This window comes from Gadus morhua, chromosome 13 (genome assembly GCF_902167405.1).
Source record: "Gadus morhua chromosome 13, gadMor3.0, whole genome shotgun sequence".
In the NCBI taxonomy this organism is placed as follows: domain Eukaryota; kingdom Metazoa; phylum Chordata; class Actinopteri; order Gadiformes; family Gadidae; genus Gadus; species Gadus morhua.
The window spans coordinates 24068105-24081535 of record NC_044060.1 but is presented as its reverse complement, the minus strand read 5'-3'; the positions used below and the strand labels follow the sequence as shown (position 1 = coordinate 24081535).

The 13431-nt window shown below is 43.1% G+C and overlaps 1 protein-coding gene across 3 annotated transcripts in view; it reads left to right on the top strand.

The window, feature by feature from the left end:
- Positions 1–13431, top strand: part of pik3c2b (phosphatidylinositol-4-phosphate 3-kinase, catalytic subunit type 2 beta) — an 85267-nt gene that overhangs the window by 62908 nt on the left and 8928 nt on the right. The gene's annotated exons all lie outside the window — the stretch shown is intronic.

Here is a 13431-nt window from a genome sequence, read left to right as displayed (position 1 = left end):
GTGGATATAAAGGTTTTGACTGTGGGAGCTTCGGTGTGGGAGTTATAGCCCAAAACGCGTTTTCAGAACATTCCATTGGCAAATTAAGAGACATACAATGTCGTAGTTTTTTGGCGCCGCCTTGTGGCAAAATTTTCCGAACACAATTTTCCTTTTCCAAATAACTCCCGCCCACATTAATAATTCTTGTCCATATTTTCTATATAGACTCGGGGTTGCCCCTTGATGGTTTCCCTCGAGTTTAAAGAATATTCCTTCGGCCAATTAGAAGATATACAATTTCCTCGTTTATTGCGCCCCCTAATGGCGAATTTTTCCGAATTTTTTATCGAACGACGTTAAGGTTAACACCAACATGTGTGTAAAATTTGGACTCGATCCGATGTCTAATTTTGGATTTCTTTGGATTTTTGATATTCCACGTCTAATTTAGCTAATAAACCAATATTCAAAACGCTACCGTTTCGTCGTCGAAGGTCGGATCAAAAAAGTGTTTTCACGCATTCTTTGCGTGTGTGTCTGAAGATGTCGTGTGCAAAGTTTGGTGTCGATTCGTCAAGAAATGTGGGAGGAGTAGGGAAAAAACTGTTTTGGGGTTTTCGCGATTTTGCGAAAAAAAATTCTAGACGCAAATGGGCGTGGCCTATGCCAAAAGATGCAGCAGACTCCAGTGAATATGTGCGTACAAGTTTTTGACTGTGGGAGGTTCGGTGTGGGAGTTATAGCCCCAAACGCGTATTCCTTGGTATAGCGCCACCTAGTGTTCGGCGTGTCTGGATTTTGTCGTCTGCCTAGAACTCAGGGACCTGGATCTAGTCATGCAATTGGCGTGTCGGCACCATTTACGGTTTGGGCTGTGGGCCCACTTCTAGGGGGGAATAATAATAATAACTAGAACTGCAAGCAGTTATGCAGGGGTCCAAGAAGTGTGCATTTCGCCGGCACAACGCGACAAGAAATGTGCATTTCGCCGGCACAACGCGAAGCAAGTATTGAAAACGCTACCGTGAACAACATGTGGATATAAAGGTTTTGACTGTGGGAGCTTCGGTGTGGGAGTTATAGCCTAAAACGCGTTTTCAGCACATTCCATTGGCCAAATAGGAGATAGACAATGTCGTCGTTTTTTGGCGCCACCCTGTGGCGAAATTTTCCAAAGACAATTTTCCTTTGCCAAATAACTCCCGCCCATATTAATAATTCTTGGCAATATTTTCTATATAGACTCGGGTTTGCCCCTTGATGGTTTCCCTTGAGTTTGAAGAACATTCCTTTGGCCAATTAGAAGATATACAATTTCCTCGTTTATTGCGCCCCCTAATGGCGAAATTTTCCGAATTTTATATCGAACGTCATTAAGGTTAGCACCAACATGTGTGTAGAATTTGGACTCGATCCGATGTCTAATTTTGGATTTTTGGGGATTTTTGATATTCCACGTCTGATTTAGCTAATAAACCAATATTCAAAACGATACCGTTTCGTCGTTGAAGGTCGCATCAAAAAAGTGTTTCATGCATTCTTTGCGTGTGCGTCTGAAGATGTCGTGTGCAAAGTTTGGTGTCGATTGGTCAAGAAATGTGGGAGGAGTAGGGAAAAAACAGTTTTGCGGTTTTCGTGATTTTGCGAAAAAAAATTATAGGCGCAAATGGGCGTGGCCTATGCCAAAAGATGCAGCAGACTCCAGTGAATCTGTGCGTGTAAGGTTTTGAATGTGGGAGGTTCGGTGTGGGAGTTATAGCCCCAAACGCGTCTTTCCTTGGTATAGCGCCACCTAGTGGCCGGCGTGTCTGGATTTTGTCGTCTGCCTAGAACTCAGGGACGTGGATCTAGTCATGCAATTGGCGTGTCGGCACCATTTACGGTTTGGGCTGTGGACCCACTTCTAGGGGGGAAAAATAATAATAGGAAAAATCCTTACAAAAACAATAGGGATCCAACCTGTTGGCTTGGACCCCTAAAAATCCTTACAAAAACAATAGGGATCCAACCTGTTGGCTTGGACCCCTAATAATAATAGGAAGAAAAATCCTTACAAAAACAATAGGGATCCAACATGTTGGCTTGGACCCCTAATAATCCTTACAAAAACAATAGGGATCCAACCTGTAAAAAATTCTAGACGCAAATGGGCGTGGCCTATGCCAAAAGATGCAGCAGACTCCAATGAATATGTGGGTACAAGTTTTTGACTGTGGGAGGTTCGGTGTGGGAGTTATAGCCCCAAACGCGTATTCCTTGGTATAGCGCCACCTAGTGGCCGGCATGTCTGGATTTGGTCGTCTGCGTAGTCCGAAGAGATCTGGATCTAGTCATGCAATTCGCGTGTCGGCACCATTTACGGTTTGGGCTGTGGTCCCACTTTGAGGGAGGTAAGAATAATAATAGGAATAATCCTTACAAAAACAATAGGGATCCAACCTGTTGGCTTGGACCCCTAATAACAAGAAGTGTGCATTTCGCCGGCACAACGCTATAAGAAATGTGCATTTCGCCGGCACAACGCGAAGCAAGTATTCAAAACGCTACCGTGAACAACATGTGGATATAAGGGTTTTGACTGTGGGAGCTTCGGTGTGGGAGTTATAGCCTGAAACGCGTTTTCAGAACATTCCATTGGCCAAATAGGAGATAGACAATGTCGTCGTTTTTTGGCGCCGCCCTGTGGCGAAATTTTCCAAAGACAATTTTCCTTTGCCAAATAACTCCCGCCCATATTAATAATTCTTGGCCATATTTTCTATATAGACTCGGGTTTGCCCCTTGATGGTTTCCCTTGAGTTTGAAGAACATTCCTTGGGCCAATTAGAAGATATACAATTTCCTTGTTTATTGCGCCCCCTAATGGCGAAATTTTCCGAAATTTTTATCGAACGTCATTAAGGTTAGCACCAACATATCTGTAAAATTTGGACTCGTTCCGATGTCTAATTTTGGATTTCTTTGGATTTTTGATTTTCCACGTCTAATTTAGCTCATAAACCAATATTCAAAACGCTACCGTTTCGTCGTCGAAGGTCCGATCAAAAAAGTGTCTATCATTTCTATGCGTGTGCGTCTGAAGATCTTGTGTGCAAAGTTTGGTGTCGATTGGTCAAGAAATGTGGGAGGAGTAGGGAAAAAACTGTTTAGCGGTTTTCGCGATTTTGCGAAAAAAAATTATGGACGCAAATGGGCGTGGCCTAGGCCAAAAGATGCAGCAGACTCCAGTGCATCTGTGTGTACAAGTTTTTGGACTCTGGGAGGTTCGGTGTGGGAGTTATAGCCCCAAACGCGTATTCCTTGGTATAGCGCCACCTAGTGACCGGCGTGTCTGGATTTTGTTATCTGAGTAGCGGTGCCGGACCTGGATCCAGTCATGCTATTGGCATGTCCGCACCATTTACGGTTTGGGCTGTGGTCCCACAAGTACGGGGGGAAGTATAATAATAGGAAAAATCCTTACAAAAACAATAGGGATCCAACCTGTTGGCTTGGACCCCTAATAAGAAAAATCCTTACAAAAACAATAGGGATCCAACCTGTTGGCTTGGACCCCTAACTAGAACTGCAAGCAGTTATGCAGGGGTCCAAGAAGTGTGCATTTCGCCGGCACAACGCGACAAGAAATGTGCATTTCGCCGGCACAACGCGAAGCAAGTATTCAAAACGCTACCGTGAACAACATGTGGATATAAAGGTTTTGACTGTGGGAGCTTCGGTGTGGGAGTTATAGCCCAAAACGCGTTTTCAGAACATTCCATTGGCAAATTAAGAGACATACAATGTCGTAGTTTTTTGGCGCCGCCTTGTGGCAAAATTTTCCGAACACAATTTTCCTTTTCCAAATAACTCCCGCCCACATTAATAATTCTTGTCCATATTTTCTATATAGACTCGGGGTTGCCCCTTGATGGTTTCCCTCGAGTTTAAAGAATATTCCTTCGGCCAATTAGAAGATATACAATTTCCTCGTTTATTGCGCCCCCTAATGGCGAATTTTTCCGAATTTTTTATCGAACGACGTTAAGGTTAACACCAACATGTGTGTAAAATTTGGACTCGATCCGATGTCTAATTTTGGATTTCTTTGGATTTTTGATATTCCACGTCTAATTTAGCTAATAAACCAATATTCAAAACGCTACCGTTTCGTCGTCGAAGGTCGGATCAAAAAAGTGTTTTCACGCATTCTTTGCGTGTGTGTCTGAAGATGTCGTGTGCAAAGTTTGGTGTCGATTCGTCAAGAAATGTGGGAGGAGTAGGGAAAAAACTGTTTTGGGGTTTTCGCGATTTTGCGAAAAAAAATTCTAGACGCAAATGGGCGTGGCCTATGCCAAAAGATGCAGCAGACTCCAGTGAATATGTGCGTACAAGTTTTTGACTGTGGGAGGTTCGGTGTGGGAGTTATAGCCCCAAACGCGTATTCCTTGGTATAGCGCCACCTAGTGTTCGGCGTGTCTGGATTTTGTCGTCTGCCTAGAACTCAGGGACCTGGATCTAGTCATGCAATTGGCGTGTCGGCACCATTTACGGTTTGGGCTGTGGGCCCACTTCTAGGGGGGAATAATAATAATAACTAGAACTGCAAGCAGTTATGCAGGGGTCCAAGAAGTGTGCATTTCGCCGGCACAACGCGACAAGAAATGTGCATTTCGCCGGCACAACGCGAAGCAAGTATTGAAAACGCTACCGTGAACAACATGTGGATATAAAGGTTTTGACTGTGGGAGCTTCGGTGTGGGAGTTATAGCCTAAAACGCGTTTTCAGCACATTCCATTGGCCAAATAGGAGATAGACAATGTCGTCGTTTTTTGGCGCCACCCTGTGGCGAAATTTTCCAAAGACAATTTTCCTTTGCCAAATAACTCCCGCCCATATTAATAATTCTTGGCAATATTTTCTATATAGACTCGGGTTTGCCCCTTGATGGTTTCCCTTGAGTTTGAAGAACATTCCTTTGGCCAATTAGAAGATATACAATTTCCTCGTTTATTGCGCCCCCTAATGGCGAAATTTTCCGAATTTTATATCGAACGTCATTAAGGTTAGCACCAACATGTGTGTAGAATTTGGACTCGATCCGATGTCTAATTTTGGATTTTTTTGGATTTTTAATTTTCCACGTCTAATTTAGCTCATAAACCAATATTCAAAACGCTACCGTTTCGTCGTCAAAGGTCGCATCAAAAAAGTGTTACATGCATTCTTTGCGTGTGCGTCTGAAGATGTCGTGTGCAAAGTTTGGTGTCGATTGGTCAAGAAATGTGGGAGGAGTAGGGAAAAAACTGTTTTGCGGTTTTCGCGATTTTGTAAAAAAAAATTGTAGACGCAAATGGGCGTGGCCTATGCCAAAAGATGCAGCAGACTCCAGTGAATATGTGGGTACAAGTTTTTGACTGTGGGAGGTTCGGTGTGGGAGTTATAGCCCCAAACGCGTATTCCTTGGTATAGCGCCACCTAGTGGCCGGCATGTCTGGATTTGGTCGTCTGCGTAGTCCGAAGAGATCTGGATCTAGTCATGCAATTCGCGTGTCGGCACCATTTACGGTTTGGGCTGTGGTCCCACTTTGAGGGAGGTAAGAATAATAATAGGAATAATCCTTACAAAAACAATAGGGATCCAACCTGTTGGCTTGGACCCCTAATAAAAAAAATCCTTACAAAAACAATAGGGATCCAACCTGTTGGCTTGGACCCCTAATAATAATAATAAGAAAAATCCTTACAAAAACAATAGGGATCCAACCTGTTGGCTTGGACCCCTAATAACTAGAACTGCAAGCAGTTATGCAGGGGTCCAAGAAGTGTGCATTTCGCCGGCACAACGCGAAGCATGTGTTCGAAATTGAGAAACGGCGTATGCCAAAAGATGCAGCTGACTCCAGTGAATCTGTGGATATAAAGGTTTTGACTGTGGGAGGTTCGGTGTGGGAGTTATAGCCCAAAACGCGTTTTGAGAACATTCCATTGGCCAATTAGGAGATGTATTATTTCGTCGTTTTTTTGCGCCCTCTTGTGGCGAAATTTTCCAAAGACAATTTTCCTTTTCCAAATAACTCCCGCCCACATTAATAATTCTTGACCATAATTTTTATATAGACTCGGGTTTGCCCCTTGATGGTTCCCTCATAGTTTGAAGAACATTCCTTTGGCCAATTAGAAGATATACAATTTCCTCGTTTATTGCGCCCCCTAATGGTGACATTTTCCAAAATTTTTATCTAACGTCATTATGGTTAGCACCAACATGTGTGTAAAATTTGGACTCGAGCCGATGCCTAATTTTGGATTTTTTTGGATTTTTGATTTTTCACGTCTAATTTAGCTAATAAACCAATATTCAAAACGCAACCGTTTCGTCGTCGAAGGTCGGATCAAAAAACTGTCTCACGATTCCTTTGCGTGTGCGTCTGAAGATTTCGTGTGCAAAGTTTGGTGTCGATTGGTCAAGAAATGTGGGAGGAGTAGGGAAAAAACATTTTTGCGGTTTTCGCGATTTTGCGAAAAAAAATTGCAGACGCAAATGGGCGTGGCCTATGCCAAAAGATGCATCAGTCTCCAGTGAATCTGTGTGTACAAGGTTTTGAATGTGGGAGGTTCGGTGTGGGAGTTATAGCCCCAAACGCGTATTCCTTGGTATAGCGCCACCTAGTGGCCGGCATGTCTGGATTTTGTCGTCTGCTTAGTCCGAACAGATCTGGACCTAGTCATGCAATTTGCGTGTCGGCACCATTTACAGTTTGGGGTGTGGGCCCACTTTTAGGGGGGTAAGAATAACTAGAACTGCAAGCAGTTATGCAGGGGTCCAAGAAGTGTGCATTTCGCCGGCACAACGCGACAAGAAATGTGCATTTCGCCGGCACAACGCAAAGCAAGTATTCAAAACGCTACCGTGAACAACATGTGGATATAAAGTTTTTGACTGTGGGAGCTTCGGTGTGGGAGTTATAGCCTAAAACGCGTTTTCAGAACATTCCATTGGCCAAATAGGAGATAGACAACGTCGTCGTTTTTTGGCGCCGCCCTGTGGCGAAATTTTTAATTTTCCAAAGACAATTTTCCTTTGCCAAATAACTCCCGCCCACATTAATAATTCTTGGCCATATTGTCTATGTAGACTCGGGTTTGCCCCTTGATGGTTTCCCTTGAGTTTGAAGAGCATTCCTCTGGCCAATTAGAAGATATACAATTTCCTCGTTTATTGCGCCCCCTTATGGCAAAATTTTCCGAAATCTTTTTCGAACGCCACTAAGGGTAGCACCGACATGTGTGTAAAATTTGGACTTGATCCGATTGCTAATTTTGGTATTTTTCTGGATTTTTGATTTTCGACGTAAAACGTAGCTAATAAACAAATTTTCAAAATGCTACCGTTTCGTAATCGAAGGTCGGATCAAAAAATGTTGGAGTTTTTCTTTTCGTGTTTGTCTGACGATGTCGTGTGCAAAGTTTGGTGTCGATTGGTCAAGAAATGTGGGAGGAGTAGGGAAAAAACAGTTTTGCGGTTTTCGCGATTTTGCGAAAAAAAATTATAGACGCAAATGGGCGTGGCCTATGCCAAAAGATGCAGCAGACTCCAGTGAATATGTGCGTACAAGTTTTTGACTGTGGGAGGTTCGGTGTGGGAGTTATAGCCCCAAACGCGTATTCCTTGGTATAGCGCCACCTAGGGGCCGGCGTGTCTGGATTTTGTCGTCTGCGTAGTCCTCACGGACCTGGATCTAGTCATGCAATTGGCGTGTGTGCAACATTTACGGTTTGGGCTGTATTCCCACTTTTACGGGGGAATAATAATAGGAAAAATCCTTACAAAAACAATAGGGATCCAACCTGTTGGCTTGGACCCCTAATAATAAGAAAAATCCTTACAAAAACAATAGGGATCCAACCTGTTGGCTTGGACCCCTAACTAGAACTGCAAGCAGTTATGCAGGGGTCCAAGAAGTGTGCATTTCGCCGGCACAACGCGACAAGAAATGTGCATTTCGCCGGCACAACGCGAAGCAAGTATTGAAAACGCTACCGTGAACAACATGTGGATATAAATGTTTTGACTGTGGGAGCTTCGGTGTGGGAGTTATAGCCTAAAACGCGTTTTCAGAACATTGGCCAAATAGGAGATAGACAATGTCGTCGTTTTTTGGCGCCGCCCTGTGGCGACATTTTCCAAAGACAATTTTCCTTTGCCAAATAACTCCCGCCCATATTAATAATTCCTGGCCATATTTTCTATATAGACTCGGGTTTGCCCCTTGATGGTTTCCCTTGAGTTTGAAGAACATTCCTTTGGCCAATTAGAAGATATACAATTTCCTCGTTTATTGCGCCCCCTAATGGCGAAATTTTCCGACATTTTTATCGAACGTCATTAAGGTTAGCACCAACAAGTTTGTAGAATTTGGACTCGATCCGATGTCTAATTTTGGATTTTTTTTGATTTTTAATTTTCCACGTCTAATTTAGCTCATAAACCAATATTCAAAACGCTACCGTTTCGTCGTCGAAGGTCCGATCAAAAAAGTGTCTATCATTTCTATGCGTGTGCGTCTGAAGATGCCGTGTGCAAAGTTTGATGTCGATTGGTCAAGAAATGTGGGAGGAGTAGGGAAAAAACAGTTTTGCGGTTTTCGCGATTTTGCGAAAAAAAATTCAAGACGCAAATGGGCGTGGCCTATGCCAAAAGATGCAGCAGACTCCAGTGAATATGTGCGTACAAGTTTTTGGACTGTGGGAGGTTCGGTGTGGGAGTTATAGCCCCAAACGCGTATTCCTTGGTATAGCGCCACCTAGTGTTCGGCGTGTCTGGATTTTGTCGTCTGCGTAGTCCGAAGAGATCTGGATCTAGTCATGCAATTGGCGTGTCGGCACCATTTACGGTTTGGGCTGTGGGCACACTTTTAGGCAGGTAAGAATAATAATAACTAGAACTGCAAGCAGTTATGCAGGGGTCCAAGAAGTGTGCATTTCGCCGGCACAACGCGACGAGAAATGTGCATTTCGCCGGCACAACGCAAAGCAAGTATTCAAAACGCTACCGTGAACAACATGTGGATATAAAGGTTTTGACTGTGGGAGCTTCGGTGTGGGAGTTATAGCCCAAAACGCGTTTTCAGAACATTCCATTGGCGATTAGGAGATGTATTATTTCGTCGTTTTTTTGCGCACTCTTGTGGCGAAATTTTCCAAAGACAATTTTCCTTTTCCAAATAACTCCCGCCCACATTAATAATTCTTGACCATAATTTTTATATAGACTCGGGTTTGCCCCGTGATGGTTCCCTCATAGTTTGAAGAACATTCCTTTGGCCAATTAGAAGATATACAATTTCCTCGTTTATGGCGCCCCCTAATGGCGAAATTTTCCGAATTTTTTATCGTACGACATTAAGGTTAGCACCAACATGTGTGTAAAATTTGGACTCGTTCCGATGTCTAATTTTGGATTTCTTTGGATTTTTGATTTTCCACGTCTAATTTAGCTCATAAACCAATATTCAAAACGCTACCGTTTCGTCGTCGAGGGTCGGATCAAAAAAGTGTCTATCATTTCTTTGCGTGTGCGTCTGAAGATGCCGTGTGCAAAGTTTGGTGTTGATTGGTCAAGAAATATGGGAGGAGTAGCGAAAAAACAGTTTTACGGTTTTCGCGATTTTGCGAAAAAAAATTATAGACGCAAATGGGCGTGGCCTATGCCAAAAGATGCAGCAGACTCCAGTGAATATGTGCGTACAAGTTTTTGACTGTGGGAGGTTCGGTGTGGGAGTTATAGCCCCAAACGCGTTTTCCCTTGGTATAGCGCCACCTAGTGGCCGCCGTGTCTGGATTTTGTCGTCTCCCGTCACCTCACGGACCTGGATCTAGTCATGCAATTGGCGTGTCGGCACCATTTACGGTCTGGGCTGTGGTACCACTTCTAGCCGGGAATAATAATAATAATAATAAGAACTAGAACTGCAAGCAGTTATGCAGGGGTCCAAGAAGTGTGCATTTCGCCGGCACAACGCGACAAGAAATGTGCGTTTCGCCGGCACAAAGCGAAGCATGTGTTCAAAACGCTACCCTGAACCTGTGGATACAAAGGATTTGACTGTGGTAGGAGTAGCGAGAAGTTAGTGTAGCGTTTTCGCGGCGAAATTTTGTAGAAGATATACAATTTCCTCGTTTATTGCGCCCCCTAATGGCGAAATTTTCCGAAATTTTTATCGAACGACGTAAAGGTTAGCACCAACATGTGTGTAAAACTTGGAGTCAATCCGATGTGTAATTTTGAATTTTTCGGGATTTTGGATATTCCACGTCTAATTTAGCTAATAAACCAATATTCAAAACGCTACCGTTTCGTCGTCAAAGGTCGCATCAAAAAAGTGTTTCCTGCATTCTTTGCGCGTGCGTCTGAAGATGTCGTGTGCAAAGTTTGGTGTCGATTGGTCAAGAAATGTGGGAGGAGTAGGGAATAAGCATTTTTGCGGTTTTCGCGATTTTGCGAAAAAAAATTATGGACGCAAATGGGCGTGGCCTATGCCAAAAGATGCAGCAGACTCCAGTGAATCTGTGCGTACAAGTTTTTGAATGTGGGAGATTCGGTGTGGGAGTTATAGCCCCAAACGCGTCTGTCCTTGGTATAGCGCCACCTAGTGGCCAGCGCGTCTGGATTTGGTTATCTGAGTAGCGGTGCCGGACCTGGATCTAGTCATGCAATTGGCGCGTGTGCACCATTTACGGTTTGGGCTGTAGTCCCACAAGTACGGGGGGAAGAATAATAATAATAGGAAAAATCCTTACAAAAACAATAGGGATCCAACCTGTTGGCTTGGACCCCTAAAAATCCTTACAAAAACAATAGGGATCCAACCTGTTGGCTTGGACCCCTAATAAGAAAAATCCTTACAAAAACAATAGGGATCCGCTTGGACCCCTAAAAATCCTTACAAAAACAATAGGGATCCAACCTGTTGGCTTGGACCCCTAATAATAAAAATCCTTACAAAAACAATAGGGATCCAACCTGTTGGCTTGGACCCCTAATAAAATCCACATTTCTCGCTAAAAATGTTTACGTAAACACTTTTAATGGCATAACTATACCAAAATATCATATTTTCCACCCAGAATAAAAAGTATGTCTACCATTTTCACCGAAAAATATCCTAAAAACTATCCAATAGGAAAGATGCTCACAGCGTCTATTAGAGCCGTAGTCGGGTTAATACAGGAGTTAATGGGATGCTGGAGCACCCGCTCTGTACGTCAAACATCGACGGGGATGGCATTACATTGTAGTGAATTGCACCCCATCTCCCTCTGAAGACGACGCCGGAGGGTACCTTTCCCGTCAGCGACCGACGTTCAAGTGCCCTTGCCAACTGTCGGTATTTGACGTTCTCGGAGTGAGACTGTGTTGTGTAAGGACATGGTTCCCTTTCAAAATGTCGATAGCAGTGTTGGGAACGTTACTTTAAAAAGTTAATTAGTTATAGATACTCACTACTTGTTCCAAAAAGTAACTGAGTTAGTAACTAAATTACTCTATAATAAAAGTAACTAGTTACCAGGGAAAGTAACTATTTGCGTTACTGTAAAAAAAAAAAGAATGTCAAAGAATTCGATTTTTTCTTAATGTGTTAAATGGTTGAACTGCCCATTCAAGGACCTGATGTACTTCCAAGTGAATTTTAATTTGCTTGGTTGCAAAGGCTGTGGAACAATCTGCCGAATACTACAGAAAATGCCAACTTTTAATCGGATTGCTCCGGACTCACCATTTCTGCTGCTTCATCGAATCTGTTTGGTGTGTGCTTGTGCGTTTGCGTGTGTGTGTGTGTGTATGTGTGTGTGTTAGGAAAGGAGCCTCGATGCTTCCTTTAACCCTCCTTTAGCATAGGTTACTCCTGAGCTGCCTTTGCGAAAGGAAAGGAGATAGTGGTATCCCATAATCCTTTACGGTGGCAATATTTAAAGCAACATGCCACCGACGGAGTTTACCGACCAGAGTTTCCGTTGTCCGGTAATTACCGGTCATTGACCGGAAAAAAATGAGGAGGACTGAAAATTCTAAATGTCTCAATAACCAATGGAAATAATTCTTTCTGCGCAATTTGTTTTGCGCAGAAAGTTTTGTTTAAATATGCTACAGTGGTCATTTGTTTTGCCAATTCATGTAAAACAATGAGCGTTTTCATTGTAGCGTAAGCCTGTGTGAAAAAATAAATCGGTTGTTACATTTCGTCCACTCGCTCAAATTGATCGCTATAGCCTACAGTCGGTGGCACGGTAGTTACCGACTCTACGCGAAGACGCATGAGAGATGCGGTAAAGCATAAGAATAGAAGAGAAGAAAATATAATTGATAATAACGGATACCAATTCCAGAAACATAATTATTGAATTCATTTGTTGCTGGTTAGTAAGCACATAAAATACACCATAAGAAAAGAAAATGCCAACTTCACATTTAAGAAAGACTAAGTCTAAGAATAAGTCTAGCCTCTTTTTTTTCACATGTGAATTGGAATTCAAGTGGCCTAAAATATTCCCGTTGGCCAAGTCCGACCTAAGTGATTCTCACTGTTGGCGATAACCTGATTGAAATCAGTACGACAAGAACGCATGGATCAAAGAGCGCTTGTTTAGTCAATATTCGGAAAATTGTAGTTTCACACTAGAGACGCTAGAGGTCGGCAATACCCGCCGTCGTGCAATGACGTCGGTTAGGACGAGTGGAGTCTAATTCATTTTAAACAGTGCCGTCTTTTCCTATGTTCGAAAGGAAGCACCTTTTCATCTCCTCCTCATCTCCTTACGCCGTTACCGTACAGTAACGGTAACGGCGTTGTAACAACGGAAACATGAATTAGTTCGATTACCCCGTTACTAAAAATGAACGGCGTTACCTAGTGCCGTTGTTTTAAACGGCATTATTAACAAACACTGTTTGATAGAAATGGCTTTAAAGTGACGGTCAGAACACTCGATCCCAGGAAGCGTTAGCTGCCTGCACACACTTCAGCCAAATTGAGATGCCAAAACTATACAGCAATGTCAGCGAGCAAGTGGAGAAAGAAATCCCTACTATTAAACTTTAGGATTTTTCAGAGATGGTAGTAACTTGAGAAAAGTTTTAGCATTTTCTTTATGCAGCTTTACTGCCTAACCAGGATTTTACCCCTTCAGAAGCATTTATATCGAAATTAGAAGATGAAATTAACATACCGTGATATATTACCGTTACCGTCTATGCCTAAAATCATACCGTGACATACTTTTTTGTATACTGAACTCCACTGAACAGGCAACCAGAGGAGCCTGTTCAGTGGAAGGCTGCTCCTTCCCAAAGTTAGGACCAACAGACTAAAGAACTCCTTTGTCCCTCATGCCATCACACTCTACAACTCCTCACTCGGGGGGAGGAGGAGGAGGAAATAGAGTGAAGAGGACAGAAGGGAAGGAGT